This window comes from Paroedura picta, chromosome 12 (genome assembly GCF_049243985.1).
Source record: "Paroedura picta isolate Pp20150507F chromosome 12, Ppicta_v3.0, whole genome shotgun sequence".
Classification (NCBI taxonomy): domain Eukaryota; kingdom Metazoa; phylum Chordata; class Lepidosauria; order Squamata; family Gekkonidae; genus Paroedura; species Paroedura picta.
The window spans coordinates 45697004-45713093 of NC_135380.1; the positions used below are offsets into that span (position 1 = coordinate 45697004).

A 16090-nucleotide genomic window follows, 5' to 3' on the forward strand; every position below is an offset into this window, starting at 1 on the left:
AAGAACTCTCTTACCCTCCACACATCAAAAGTAGAAACATAGCTCTCTATCTGTGTATGCAAGAAATTTTATTTATTTATTTATTTGTCTGTCTGTCTGTTTATATTTATATTTATTTACCACCCTCCCTTGAGGCTCAGGGCGGTTTACATAAAAACAGGGAACAATACAGATAACTCAGTACTTCTAAACAATAGCAATACAATGATAACACTAGAACAATATAACAAGCAGTAGAACAATGATGAGAACATCAATTCACATACAACATATTGATGGCCCCGTGGGTTGGATGAACCAACGGCGTTTTCCATGGGAGGGAGGCCCTGGGGCCAATGGAAGTTGATTGGTTCAGGTCGACCTCAATCAAATGCCCGGCGGAGGAGCTCCCTTTTGCAGGCCCCGCAGAAATGATCTCCTGTGGGAGCTCGTTCCACCAGATGGAAGCCAGGATGGAGAAAGCTCTGGCCCTGGTTGAGGCAAAGCGAGCTTTCTTGGGGCCTGGGATCACCAGGCATTTGGAGGTAGTGGAGCGTAAGGGTCTTTGAGGGGTGTAGGCAGAGAGGCAGTCCCTCAGGCGTACTACACTGGGCCCAGACCGCATATGGCCTTAAAGGTGATTACAGAACCTTAAGCCTGATCCAGAATTCAACTGTTGAAGGATGGGCCAAATATGGGACCTCCATGGTGTTGCTATGAGCACCCCGGCCATTGCATTCTGGACCAGCTGTAGTTTCCGGATCAAGGTTAAGGGCAGGCCTATGTAGAGTGAGTTGTAGAAGTCCAGCCTAGAGGTGACCGTCACGTGGATTGCTGTGGCTAGGTGTTCCAGGACCAAGTAGGGCGCTAGTAGTTTGACTTGGCGATGGTGATAAAATGCCAGCCATACTACTTTCATGACCTGAGCCTCCACTGAGAGAGAGGCATTGGGAATCACATCCAGGTTCCTGGCGGAGTGAGCCACTGATAGCTGCACTCCATATTGGGTAGGTGTGCTTCCTCACTTGGACCCTTCCTGCCCAGCCACAGGACTTCCATCTTTGAAGGGTTGAGCTTCAGGTGACTCTGCTTAAGCCACCTCGTCACAGTTTCCAGGCAGCTGGGTAATGTTTCTGGGGGAGAGTCAGGGCGGCCGTCCATCTGGAGGAAGAGCTTAGTGTTATCAGCATAGTGGTGACAACACAGCCCAGGCTCCTGAGGGGGGAGGGAAGGAAAAAGCCTTCCCAGGCACCGGGGAGCGCAATCAACGGCTCGGAGAGGCCGCCTGCTGCCTGGAAAGGCCTTTCGCCTGGGGGGGGAGGAAAAAGCTTTCCCAGGCGCGAGGGAGCGCAATCGCTGCCTCTCCGAGCCAGCAACCATGCTCCCCGGTGCCTGGGAAGGCTTCAGCCTGGGGAGGTTGGGAGATAACCCTTCCCAGGCACCCGGGAGCTTGATTGCTGCCTCGGAGAGGCGGCGATCGCGCTCCCAGCCGCCTGGGCACGGCTTCAGCCTGTGGGGGGGGAGTTCGGGGGGGCCCAGCCCTTCCCAGCTGCCCGCCCAGCGCTTCCAGGGTGGTTGGGAACAGCTAATGCCCGCTGTATTTTTTTTTAAGTGGGCTTAATTACTTGTCCTAAATAAATGTGCTGGGCGAAAATTAGCAGATTTGATTGCAATCTAATAAAAAAATTTACCAACTTCACCGCCATCTCATAGGCTGTTAACTGCATTCTATAAGATGGTCTCAAAGCTTTGTCACAAGACTCGCTCTAGTCGTCTCAGTTCCTGTTTCTTCTCATTGAGCTCCTCGGTTTACCAAGGGGCCCGTTTGAGGCAGGGGTGGAGAGGATGTTGGAGAGCTAGCTCACCAATGGCAACCAGCATTCTGTCATTCCATTCACTGACCAGACTGTTTAGAGAAGCGCCAGGAGGCATTGGGTCCCGCAGAGCATTCAGGAATCCAGTCGGATCCATAAGTCTCCGTATGCAAGCTGAAATCTGCTTGGTACCCAACTGAGGGAAGAGCCTCTTGTGGCGCAGAGTGGTAAGGCAGCGATATGCTGTCTGAATCTGTCTGCCCATGAGGTTGGGAGTTCAATCCCAGCAGCCGGCTCAAGGTTGACTCAGCCTTCCATCCTTCCGAGGTCGGTAAAATGAGTACCCAGCTTGCTGGGGGGTAAACGGTAATGACTGGGGAAGGCACTGGCAAACCACCCCGTATTGAGTCTGCCAAGAAAACGCTAGAGGGCGTCACCCCAAGGGTCAGACATGACTCGGTGCTTGCACAGGGGATACCTTACCTTACCTTACCTTACCTTACCCAACTGAGGAGGGGGTGGCAGCCTTAGCCGGGTGCTCAGGGCATAGTGGTCTGACCATGGCATGGCCTTAATCATGACCAGATCCACATTAAATTCCACACCAAAAATGTGGACTAGGCTGTGGCCTGCTTCATGGGTAGGGCCAACAACAGATTGCGAGAGCCCTAATGTCGCCATGGCTGACACCAGGTTCAGTCCATTTCTAGAGGGTGGCAGGTTGACATGGACGTTAAAATCTCCCAGAATTTTGGGGAACTGTAGAATCCAGGCTGCCACCTCCTCTAGCAGGACCAACCAGACAGATACACTCTTGGTTGAGTACCACCCGAGGCCTACACATTCAAGTCCTGGAGTTGATGGTGCAGGGAGAGCCCTGAAGGAGAAATCCTCTCAGATTATGATTGCCACCCCTCCTCCCCGCCCTGCAGTCCAAGACTGATGGAGGACAGAGAACCTGGCATGGCCTAGCTTTTTAAGAGCAACTGTCTCACCCTCCCTGACCCAGGTCTCTGTCCCGCACGCCAGGTGTGTGTTGTAATTTGCAAAGCAGTCTTGCAAGGTGTGGTCTTACTATTAATTGACCTGGTGTTGCACAGCATAGAGGCGGATGGTTCACTTTTGCTTCCACCCTAGTGTCCCGAGGGATGGGAGGGAACTTGGAAAGGGTCCGAGCATGTCTGTATCTCTGGTCCCTTGTCTTGTCCCACCTCCTCCCATCTCTGTCTCTGCCCCTCCCTTCAATATCAGGATCCCTGACACCCTTGCCCCCCCCCCTTGTTATCTCTCCCTCCATTAAAGCCGATGTGTGTGGCATGTCCATATTTGGAGGTTATTAACTGTTTTCAGATTTCTTTACTCTATTACTACGTGGGTCTCAGTAGGTGCTTTTTTCCCTTGCTTACTAGGGCTCTTCCTCAGGCAATGGTTCTTGCTTGGGGTGTGGATTTAATCAGGAAAAAGGTTAGGCACCCTTGCCTCCGCTTTGATCAGATTAGCTGTGCTCAGTTTAAAAACTACCAATACTTTGTCTTCTGTATCTCACCTGGTTTGGCCCTGATATAGGAGCAGTGCTCTCCAAGCATGGCACCTAATTAAATATGTCTTCCCAGGAGACGAGCTGAGACGGTTGTAGTTGTAGCAGCAAAGACAGATTTGCCAAGCCGATATCTCTCTTGGGATAGGCTGGGTGTGATTTAGGTCAGGGTTATCAGTTCTCAACTGCATGATTTCTGCCCTGGCAGCCTGGGCAGGTTTTCTTTAAGAAGGCACAAAGAGTAGGAATAGGCTGGGATCCTTTGATCATGGGGGGAGGGGGGGAGTGCAACAGCTTGGAAATCTCACCCCACCACCCAGAATTTCTCCCAAAGTACTTGTCAGCACCTTGGTAAAACTCAGTATGCTATTTTTTCCCTTCTATTTTTCCTCTTGGCTGCTCTCAAAAGTTTGCTTGGTCCTCATCTGGCTGGGTTTGGTTCCCCCCCTAATGTGGAGAGCCAGGTTTGAATCCCCACTCCTCCTCTGCATACAACCAGCTGGATGGCCTTGGGCTAGTCACAGTCCTGCTAGAGCTATTCCCACAGAGCAGTTTCTCCCCAGAGTTGTCTCAGCCTCCCCTCCCTCACATGGTGTCTGTCGTGAGCAGAGCAAGGGAAAGTGATGGTAAGCCACTTTGGGTAGTGAACAGCAGGGTATAAAAACTAGCTCGTCTTCTTTGTTATTTTAAAAGTCATATTTTTATGCAGACTTGGGGCACGCCATGGGTATGTCACAAGACCTAATTAGTCTGTGGCTGCTTTGGCAGCCACTTCGCTCAGGGCCTGGCAAGCTTCTCGCTGTGGGGGGGGGAAGGCAGGTGCGGCTGCCAGCGGCCCCACACTGAGGCCTGATGTTGACGACCCCCGATGTAGAGGACGGAGCAGAATTGTTCTCTCTTACCTGAGAGGGACAGACCAGAACGAATGGGATGGAATTAATTCAAAAGAAATTCCTTCTAAACATCTGGAAGAAGTTCCTGACAGTCAGAGCGGTTTCTCAGTGGAACAGGCTTCCTCGGGAGGTGGTGGGTTCTCCATCTTTGGAACTTTTTAAACAGAGGCTAGATAGCCCTCTGACGGAGAGGCTGATTCTGTGAAGGCTTAAGGGGTTGACAGGTGACAGTGGATGAGTGATAGGGATGTGAGTGTCCTGTATAGTGCAGGGAGTTGGACTAGATGACTCATGAGGTTCCTTCCATGAGGCTCTCCAGGGTCTCAGGCAGAGAAGAGTCTTTCCGACCACCTGCTGCCTGGTTCTTGTGACTGGACATGCTGCCAGGGAGGAGACCTGGCAACCTTATCACCCAGCCAGCCTCCTCCAAAGCTCACCCAGGTGTCAGAAATTCTGGCCTCCAACTTTCTCAGGAGCAAACCAATGGACTGGGGTCTGTCCATCCTGGAAGCAGCCCAGCCTCACGTGGCTTCTGCCTCCCACCCCACAATTGTTCTGCCTCAAGTTCTTGTTGGCCTCCCCGCAGACTGGGTTAACCTTCATGGTCCTCTGGAGTCTGGAGCACAGCAGCTATGCTGGCCTGTGTTCCCTGGATCTGGTGCTGAAAAAAGGGCTGCAATCACACCAAGTACGACAGGTACTAGCACCCCAGCCCCATTGGTCTGAAGCTTCCGAGGGGGGTGGAACCTTCTGGTGGAGCAGGCAAGGAGGCTCGCTGGAGAGCTGTATGCCACCTACCATCCAGTGAGCCAGCTTAGTGAGAGCCAGCTTGGTGTAGTGGTTAGGAGTGTGGACTTCTAATCTGGCGAGCTGGGTTTGATTCCGTACTCCCCCACATGCAGCCAGCTGGGTGACCTTGGGCTCACCACAGCACTAAGAAAGCTGTTCTGACTGAGCAGTGATATCAGCGCTCTCTCAGCCTCACCCACCCCACAGGGTGTCTGTTGTGGGGAGAGGAATGGGAAGGTGACTGTAAGCCTCTTTGAGCCTCCTTTGGGTAGAGAAATTATGATGATGTTATCTGTTCAGTTGTGTCCGACCCTCGGCGATTCTATAGGAAAGTTTTGGCCGTGTGCCTCTGTCTCTGACTGCTTCTTTTAGTTAGTTCATGGTCATCTCTGTATCGGCTTTGTTTGTGTCATGCCCGCGGATCCTTTGGCGACCACATTTCCTTTTGCCGCTGACCATACCAAGCAGTAATGAGTTTGATCACATGATGTGTCCAAAGTAAAGAAGTTTTAGCCATAATATCTTCCCTTCTATGATCAATCAAAATGGTGGATGCAGCCGTGAAATGAAACGGCAAATAACACTGTACCGAAACGCAATGTTAGGCATGAACTGAATATGGAAGAGTAATAATATCAGCCCTAATACAAAGTGCCGGATAGTCAATGCCATTGTCTTCCCCATAACAACCTATGGATGCGAAAGCTGGACCCTGAAGAAGGAGAAGAGATGCTTTCGCATTATGGTGTTGGTGACGAATGCTGTGAATACCATGGACAGCCAAAGTTACCAACAAGAGAGTTTTAGAGAGGAGCAGACCAACTATGTCATTAGAAGGGAAGGTATTATGGCTAAAGCTCACTTACTTTGGATACATCATGCGATCAAACTCACTAGAAAAATCATTAATGCTCAGCATGGTCAGCAGCAAAAGGAAACGTGGTAGCCAAAGGATCCGCTGGCTCAACACGATCAAAGCTGATACAGGGATAGAATCATAGAATCATAGAATCATAGAGTTGGAAGGGTCCATACAGGCCATCTAGTCCAACCCCCTGCTCAACGCAGGATTAGCCCTAATCATCCTAAAGCATCCAAGAAAAGTGTGTATCCAACCTTTGCTTGAAGACTGCCAGTGAGGGGGAGCTCACCACCTCTTTAGACAGCCTATTCCACTGCTGAACTACTCTGTGAAAATTTTTTTCCTCATATCTAGCCTATATCGTTGTACTTGTAGTTTAAACCCATTACTGCGTGTCCTCTCCTCTGCAGCCAACAGAAACAGCATCCTGGCCTCCTCCAAGTGACAACCTTTCAAATACTTAAAGGGGGCTATCATGTCCCCTCTCAACCTCCTTCTCTCCAGGCTGAACATTCCCAAGTCCCTCAACCTATCTTCATAGGGCTTGGTCCCTTGGCCCCAGATCATCTTCGTCGCTCTCCTTTCAATTTTATCTACGTCCTTCTTGAAGTGAGGCCTCCAGAACTGTACACAGTACTCCAGGTGTGGTCTGACTAGTGCCATATACAATGGGACTATGACATCTTGTGATTTTGATGTGATGCCCCTGTTGATACAGCCCAAAATGGCATTTGCCTTTTTTACCGCTGCATCACACTGCCTGCTCATGTTTAGTTTACAATCCACAAGTACCCCAAGGTCTCGTTCACACACAGTGTTACCTAGAAGCGTATCCCCATCCAGTAGGCATACTTTTCATTTTTCTGACCCAGATGCAGAACTTTACACTTATCTTTATTAAATTGCATCTTGTTCTCATTTGCCCATTTTTCCATTGTGTTCAGATCTCGTTGAACTCTGTCTCTATCTTCCGGAGTATTTGCCAGTCCTCCCAATTTGGTGTCATCTGCAAACTTGATGAGTAGTCCCTCCACCCCCTCATCTAGATCATTAATAACTATGTTAAAAAGTACCGGGCCGAGCACCGAGCCCTGAGATACCCCGCTACTCACCTCTCTCCAGTCTGATGAAACACCATTGACAACAACTCTTTGATCACCAAATTGTCCTCCAGATGTTTGCAGATTGCTCCCTTTAATATCTGCTCCATTATCTTCCCCACAACAGAGGTCAGACTCACTGGTCTGTAGTTTCCCATGTCATCCTTCCTCCCATTTTTGAAGATCGGAATAACGTTTGCTCTCTTCCAGTCCTCCGGGACATCTCCAGTCCTTAAAGAGGTTCCGAAGATGATGGACAAGGGCTGTGCAAGTTCTCTGAAAAGTTCTTTGAGTACTCTCGGGTGCATTTCATCCAGACCAGGGGATTTGAACTCATCCAGTGCAGCTAAATGCCTCTCGACAACCTCTCTATCCATGTTAACCTGATTCCTTGGCTCCCCATCTCAAAAGGAATTATATGAGGACATGGTCACTTCCCCCTAGGGTCCCCACCTCCTTCACCTCATCCACCAACTCTTGCCTGTTAGTCAGTATTAAGTCCAGTATGGCTGAAACTCTTGTGGGTTCATCTACTATTTCATAAATGAAATTGTCAGCCAGGCAGGTCAGAAAGTTGCATGACTGAGGACCCTTCGCAGAGTTTGTTTCCTAGCACACATCTGGGAAATTGAAGTCACCCATGATGACAAGGTCCTGCCGCTTGGATATTTTCTCAAGCTGCTCACAAAGTGCAGCATCCACATCCTCTCGTTGGTCAGGCGGTTGGTAGCAGACACCAACCACCACACTGTTTGTTTTCCCCTCGCTTATTTTCACCCAGATGCTTTCCACTGTAGATATGCTCTCCTTCACTAGAATTTCCTGACAGGTAAGCCCTTTCCTCACATACAGTGCCACTCCTCCACCTCTTCTATCTATTCTGTTTTTTCTGAACAGTTCATATCCATCCACCATTACATTCCAGTCATGAGAATCATTCCACCAAGTTTCTGTGATGCCTACTAGATCATACCTTTCCATCAGCATGAGAAGTTCCAGCTCTTCCTTTTTATTGCCCATGCTTCGGGCATTAGTATAAAGACATCTGAATCCTTTTACTTTTGGTTCCCTATGAGTTCGCCTTGCCGGTTGGGCTGCCTCCAATCGTTTTCCTTCCATACACTCCCTATGTTGATCGTCTCCTTCCCCTTGTGGCTTTAGTTTAAAGCTCTCCTGATGAATCTCCCCAGGTTCCTGCCAAAATATTCTTCCCCAGTTTCGATAAGTGCAGTCCATCAGGTGCTAGTAGGCCTTCCTCAAGAAAGCCTATCCCATGGTTCCAGAAACCAAATCTCTCCTGCCGGCACCAACTACGCAGCCAGTGATTCACCTCCATTATCTTCCTCTCCCGACGCATTCCTCTTCCCTTGACAGGCAAGATTGAAGAGAATACCACTTGTGCCCCCATTTGCTTGAGCTTCCTCCCCAGATCTTGATAGTCTTTTTTAATAGGAGCGATGGTATTCAGGGACATGTCATTCGTTCCCACATGGACCATCACAAATGGGTAGATTTGTAATGGGTAAATCTGTAGATTTGAGGAGTTTCGGCAGCCGTTCTGAAACGTCTTTAATTTTCGCCTCTGGCAAACAACACACCTCTCGGATTAGGGGGTCGGGCCCAGCCACATGGCGATCCATCCCTCTTAGCAGGGAATCTCCAATTACCAGTACTCTCCTTTTTTTTTCCTTCTCAACTCCATTTCCTTCTGTCCCCGTGGCCTCTTCCCTTTGTCTTAGACTTTGTTTTGGGACCTCTTCCCTCGTTGACCCTTGCACCTCCTCTGCAAGGGCCTGAAATCTATTCTGGAGCTCCAAAGGCCCCGAGAACTGTCTCGCTCTTCACCGTTGAGTCTTTTTCCGAACTGTCTGCAGAGGCTCCCTATTGTGGTCAATTTCCTTATCCTCTTCAGGACTGGTTGTATTCTCTTTATTCCGAGTTGCAGGGCTCTGGTCTATGAACTCCTCCCCTTCCTTACTTTGGGTCAGAGTAATAATTCTGTTTTCTAATCCCCTAATCCTTTCCTCCAAAAGTCTTACCAGCTTACACTTGGGGCAGCTGTAGTCCATCTTGTCTTCTGGGAGGAAGGCAATCATGTCACACTCACTGCAGATGATGGGATGAGTGTCCTGGAGGTCCATTGTAATGTCTAGGCAGTGCAACTACTGGTCAGCAGCAACTCTCCCCAGTAGCTCTCTCCATGTGCTCTCAGTTGTCTGAGCTCTGCCTCTGGTCAGCAGAAACTCTCCCCAGTAGCTCTCTCCATGTGCTCTCAGTTGTCTGAGCTCTGCCTCTGGTCAGCAGCAACTCTCCCCAGTAGCTCTCTCCATGTGCTCTCAGTTGTCTGAGCTCTGCCTCTGGTCAGCAGCAACTCTCCCCAGTAGCTCTCTCCATGTGCTCTCAGTTGTCTGAGCTCTGCCTCTGGTCAGCAGAAACTCTCCCCAGTAGCTCTCTCCATGTACTCTCAGTTGTCTGAGCTCTGCCTCTGGTCAGCAGAAACTCTCCCCAGTAGCTCTCTCCATGTGCTCTCAGTTGTCTGAGCTCTGCCTCTGGTCAGCAGAAACTCTCCCCAGTAGCTCTCTCCACGTGCTCTCAGGATGACCATGAAGCAACTAAAAGAAGCAGTCAAAAGACAGGGGCGCATGGCGAAGACTTTCGGTGGCAATATTCTTGAGAGTGAACTAGAGACAGAAGTGGAATTTGCTGATGAGGGACTGCAGGAGGAAGAGGAAGAGGAAGGGCCCCTCTGGCAGCAGGAAATGACATGACATAAATGTCAAGCACTTGCTTGCCTCTGCATGGAGGGGAATGAGAGGATGCTCAATTGGCTGCATCAGGTCCAGAGAATAGCTCTGAGGCTCAAACAGGAACGGAGGTCTCTCGTGAGAGTGCTGGACTCCAATGGTGATGACTATAGGCAGGGCTATATTTTTGTTGTTGTTGTTCGATTTTTTGCCTGCTACTCTCGGCATACCAGCTCATGGCGGGTTGCATAAAAAATTAAATACAATAAAAATCCCCAATAACCCCCCCCCCTAAAAACCCGATAAGATTATAAAAATACAAAAACATATGGCGGAAATAATAACAGACCATCTTAACAACCCCACTAACAGCTGGGGCGGCTAGGGGAGGGGTTTGACAACCAGCCATGCTGATGGATGGACTGGCGTGGGAGTGCATCTTCCAGGGGGGAGCCCCATCTGATCTTCTACCGGCACGGGCCTCATCCATAGACCTGCGCTGAAAGCTGTCCCAGGGCGTGCAGCTCCTCTGAGAGCACATTCCACCAGGTAGTGGCCAGGACTGAAAGGGCCCTGGCCCTGGTCAAGGCGAGGCGCACTTCTCTGAGGCCGGGAATGACCCATAAGTTGGAACCTGCAGAGCGCAGAGCCCTGCAAGGGGCATAGGGTGACAAGCAGTCCCTCAGATCCATGGGTCCCAGACCGCGAAGGGCCTTAAAGGTCAAAACCAAACCCGTGGACCTGATCCGGGCCACAACTGGCAGCCAACGCAGGCTGGATGTGGGTCTTTCAAGGTGTTCTTGTGAGGACAGCATGGATGCCTCAACACCAGGCAACAGAGAAAGCAAACCTCCCAAGAAAGAGACCCCCAAGCGTCTTCCGGGGCCGTTGAGTGCCCAAGAAGGTGAGGTCCCTCGCCTACTGAGAGGCCAACCAGTGAGAAGTGCCATGTACGAGAGGAACAGGAAGGAAGGTTACGCTGAGCAGCACCAACCTTGCTTCCCATGGAAAAATCCCCTTCACAAAGAAAGACTGAAGAGGATTCTCACTGCAAGCAGAAGGATGTCTTCGCACCTTCCTGGCTGCTGTCTCGTCCCCAGGACCAGTTACTCCATTATCCCAAGGTTTCTAACCTGTTCTGATTTTGACTGAAGCTGGACCTTTCAACAGTGCCTGGCCAAACCTGAAGGGGAAATGTGATATACTTGCACCTAGGAAAAGGAGATTGACTCTGTTGTCCCATGAAGATCGTCTCAGGGTGCTCTTGTTCATTTGGAAGGGACAGTGGGGAAAATGGTCCGTGAAACTTTTACCTGATCAGAACTGGGCCAGAGTTGCTTTGGGACAAATCAAGTGAACTGCACTGCATTTTTTGAAATGGTAAAACTTGACAGTTGGTGTATAATAGAATTATTTAAGACCAAATGTATCGAAATAGAAATGGGAAAAAAAGGAAGAGTTCTGAAAATTCTGCAGCGGATGGGAAGACACACATCTACATCCATACTGTATAGAATTGCTCAATTGTAATTTTACTAAGGGCATGTGATGTGTTAATTTCTCCTTCCAATATATTTTCCTGCCACCCCATCTGCAAAACCCCACAAAATTCATTGCTGTCAGCCGAATGGTCGCCAAGCACATTGCCACCCGGTTCCTCCCTGCCATCGTCCCTGAGTCATGGCTGCAGTAATCTGAAAAATGATATAATTTACTTCCCCCCATCATTCCTCATCATTTTCTCCTTGGCTCTCCCTTCTTCCCTCCCCACCCAGCTCTGCTCGGCACGAACTGTTCGATCGTTGCTTGACAGATTTGGGTGGCCCTGTTGCATAATGCTCCCTGGTAATCTCTCTTCCCCACCCCACTTCCACCCCCGATCTCCTGGTTCTCGGCTTGAGTTCGGTGCTTATTGTAGTGGCATTGGCCAAGTTTCCATCAGCACATGGGAAGGACATATTTCTTGCACAGCTTGTTTGGGAGAAGGTGGAGAGTTGATTCCCAGAGCTGGGATAGGGAATGGAGAGGGTTAACTCTGATTCAACTAACAGCAAACCAAAAACTGGGGAGGGAAACAAAAATATATTTTTCTTCTCTCTGTTAAAAAGAACCCTCCTCCTCAGTTTATTTTCTTTTTGAACATTTTGTGTCATACTTGAAGTTGTACCTTTTATAGAGCATTTTTTTGGAAAGGTGCCTTGCAGCCTTTTGCTGGGCTGACAGAAAAGAGCAAGAGTCCGCCAGCAGCTTAAAGACTAACAACATTTCTGTCCGGGTAGGAGCTTTCATGAGTCACAGTTCAGTTCTTCAGATACTGCAAGATGGATCAAGATGGGTAGTTGTGTTAATCTGTCTGTAGCACCTGAAGAAGCGATCAGTAACTCACAAAGCCACAAGTGTTGTTATTCTTTAAGATGTTGCTGGACTCTTGCTTTTTTCTCCTGGTACCTCTTGCTCTATTTTCATTGGGCCAGCACTCCCAACATCTCTGCCAAGTAGGTCATTCATATGGCCCATTTCATAGATGGGAAACCAAAGCAGAAAAAGAGTGGTGCAAACATGCTTTACGGCAATCAATCATGCAATACAGACATAAACTGTAAACAATGGGAATTCTGTGCAATTCTATGCAAAGTTACTGCAGTCTAAGCCCATTGATTTCAGCAGACTTAAACTGGGGTAATTCTATATGGGATTGCTCTGTTAATCATTAGGTGTGTAGCTAGCTGTCACTAAGACAGCCAGTTTGGTGTAGTGGTTAGGAGTGCGGACTTCTAATCTGGCATGCCCGGTTCGATTCTTAGCTCCCCCACATGCAACCAGTTGGGTGACCTTGGGCTCGCCACGGCACTGATAAAACTGTTCTGACCAAGCAGTGATATCAGCGCTCTCTCAGCCTCACCCACCCCACAGGGTGTCTGTTGTGGGGAGAGGAATGGGAAGGTGACTGTAAGCCGCTTTGAGCCTCCTTCGGGTAGGGAAAAGTGGCATATAAGAACCAACTCTTCTTCTTCTTCTTCGGAAGCGTAATCATGAGAAGACATTACAACCAACCAGATTTAATAAACCAGGGTTAGGTGTTACATCTGGGTGGGAGAGGCCTGTAACCAAAATCAGGTCAGGGCTTCCCAGTTATTATTAGCAGTACTAATCTGTGAATTAACAAAGACTACACAGTGAGAACATGCAGGCACAAGGACATGTTTATTTGAGAGTAAGGCCCAGTGTAGTTGCTCATTGGTAAGTGTGCATTTCGGCCTTACAACTTCTTTTGTAGTATTGCTTTAGGATGCTTTGGGCTGATCCTGTGTTGAGCAGGGGGTTAGACTAGATGGCCTGTAGGCCAACTCTATGATTCTATGATTCTCAGGCACTTTCCATGCAGGTATCTTGGTCCCCTCTGGCTTCCTCACAGCAATGCTCTTTTCAGGAGAATCTGTGGGACATGGTCACCTGCTGCTCCTGTTTCTGTGTGTCTCCCCCCCTTTGCTTCTTTAAATACTAACAGGCTGGTGGTTCCCAGCCCAAGGGAAGTCTGCCTGGCCTCATCTAGGGCAGGGCCTTTTTGGTCCTGGTCCTACCTGGTGGAATGAGTTCCCAGAAGGGCTAAGGGCCCTGATGGAGCTGTCTCAGTTCCACAGGGCACGTAAGACAGAGCTCTTCCACCAGGCATTTGGTTGAGGCCAGGATACAGACATAAATATCATCTGGGCCCCTCCTCTAAACCAAGACATTCCTCTGTGTGTCGGTTGCAAGATTTATAAATCCTGTGGGTGTTGCGGCTATTGGGTTGTTTTAAATTTTATTTTATGGTTTTACTGTTGTTTAATTTGTAAACTGTTGAGAGCCACCACATTGCTGGGAGTGGCAGGATAAGAATTGCAAGTTTAAATACAAACAAACAAACAATGTTTGTTACAGTCTATATATCGTTCCATGTAAGTTGTATTATATCATGTTCAATGTAAGCCGCCCAGAGCTGCAAAGAAATGGGCAGTATAGAAATCTAAATAAATAAATAAATTAATTAAAAATTGATTCACCCATTTGGGAAACCCTTCCACAGCTGTCAAGAAACCCCAGGGTTTCAGGAAACCCTAGTTGAGAAAGCCTGGATTGGAGGGAGGTGAGCAGTGGGGTGCCACAGGGCTCGGTAATGGGCCCCGTAGTTTTCAACATTTTTATCAATGATCTGGATAAGGAGGTGGAGGGTCTCCTCATCATATTTGTAGATGACACCAAACTGGGCAGAGTAGCAAACACCCCAGGAGATAGAAGGGTTCAGTGTTGGAAAATGGGAAACATGCTAGAAAAGGGGTAAATGAGAAGGTGTAATTCAATAAGGATGAGCTGTAATTCCAGGAGCTCTCCGGGCCCCTACCTCAGGGTTGGATATATTCCTGGAGGTTTGGAGGTGGGACTTCAAAATCAAACAATGCCTCAGAGTCCAGCCTTCAAAGGAGCCATTTTTGCCTGCAGTTGGTAGGGAGTGGTGCAGGTGTGTCCCTCCTGGGCTATGGGTTATGGCCAGCCCTTACCAGCAACTGTTTGTATTCTGGGGTGCAGACAGACAGGCCAGCATCAGTCCTGTGAGTCAGGAAAGTGCAGGAAGATCTAAATAAATATTTACAGCCTGAAACTGTAAATAGTGAACAAGTAAATGGCTGGAGAGACATGGGAACTATAATGCCTTTTTTCAACCTTGGCCTGGCAAATAAAAAACCAGTATAAAAAACCTTACTAAGGTCAAGACTGCTGTGCACAGAGAGACTTTCTCTTAGGGTTGTCAGCTTCCAATACCCCCCCCCCTCCCTCATGGGTTATCTGCTATGGAGAGAGGAAGGAAGAGAACTGGAAAATGCTTTGAGACACCTGAGGCCTGCTGGGTCACTGAGGCCCATTCCCAGTTCTCTCAGATCCCTCACAGCCCCACATCCCTCACAGGTTGTCTATCGTGGGGACACAAAGGGAAAAGGTGCTTGTAAACCACTTTGAGACTCCTTTGGATAGGACACAACAGGGTACAAAAATTCAGTTCTTCTAAGGAGCAATCATGAAAGAAGCATCTGGGCACATAACATTTTATCAACAGTGAAAAAATGGAGACAGAAGGAACAGGGTGGACACCTGTGTACTGTGACTACCCCATGTGTATTAGGGCAGGGGAACATTTTGGTGTCTTTGGCCTAATTTACACAAGAAGGGAAATGACACAGAACGGGGAGAAATTGGTTGCCATGTAATCTCCCCCTAAGAAGATTCTCCAGTCTGATTTTCCCTTCACATATCTGAAGACATGGCTCTGGAAAGCTCATCTGTAACCACTATGCCACAATTCCTTGACACCCATATCTCCACACCCATACCCTCATTTGTCACCATGCCACCACAACCTCCCACACAACACACACATTCAACCCCATGCCCTTACAGACTGGACAACTCCTCCCCTTCCTCTTCCCACTGCCAACCTCTAGCGCCCGTTGTATTCTTGCCCCTAGTACAGGGAATAATTTCTTTTAAAAATTATTGAAAATTTGACACATCAACAAATATTTAAAACTAACCTATCAAACACTATTACCAATGCCAGTGTAGTAACCTCCCCTGCAAGAAGCAGTAACAAAAAATGCCCAATGCCCAGTCATGAAGATTGAAAATTATCTTTAAAAATGAGAGATGCTGAACTTGAAAGTTATTGGTTTAACTTCAGCCATGTTTGAATAGGGACAGGCCTGGTTTAAGGATTTGCAGGACCTGTAGCACCAGAGCCAGCAGGGCCCTAGCAGAGCACAATCGGCACTGTCCAGAAGGTAGCCCGCCAGGCGTTTTTCCATCTTTGTTAGGCAAGGCTACTAGCACTCTATCTGTCCTCCGAGCATCTGACCATGGTGATCCATGCGACGATCACCTCCAGGATTGATTTCTGTTACTCGCTCTATGCTGGCCTGCTCTTGTCTATGACCCAGAAGTTGCAGCTGGTGCAGAATGCAGCTGCTAGGGTCCTCACAGGAACACCTTGGAGGGCCCATATCCAGCCTGTGCTGAGGCAGCTGCATTGGTTGCCAGTTGCAGCCCGGATCAGGTTCAAGGTTTTGGTACTTACCTTTAAGGCCTTACACGGTCTGGGACCCATGTATCTGCAAGACCACCTGTCACCCTATGTCCCCCGCAGGGCCTTGCGCTCTGTGGGTTCCAACTTACTGGTTACCCCAGCCCCAAGGGGGCTTGCCTGGCCTTGACTTGGGCCTCCATGGATAGTGAGGCATCCAAGGTCACTCCATGATTCCTGGCCTGGGGCACGGTGATCAGCTGCGTCCCAGACAGGGTGGGCAAATGCGCTCTTCCTACCCAGCCATAGGACCTCCGTCT

At 48.9% G+C, this 16090-nt stretch overlaps 1 protein-coding gene across 2 annotated transcripts in view; it reads left to right on the plus strand.

Moving 5' to 3' along the window:
- Positions 1-16090, plus strand: part of NCS1 (neuronal calcium sensor 1) — a 94918-nt gene that overhangs the window by 54930 nt on the left and 23898 nt on the right. The gene's annotated exons all lie outside the window — the stretch shown is intronic.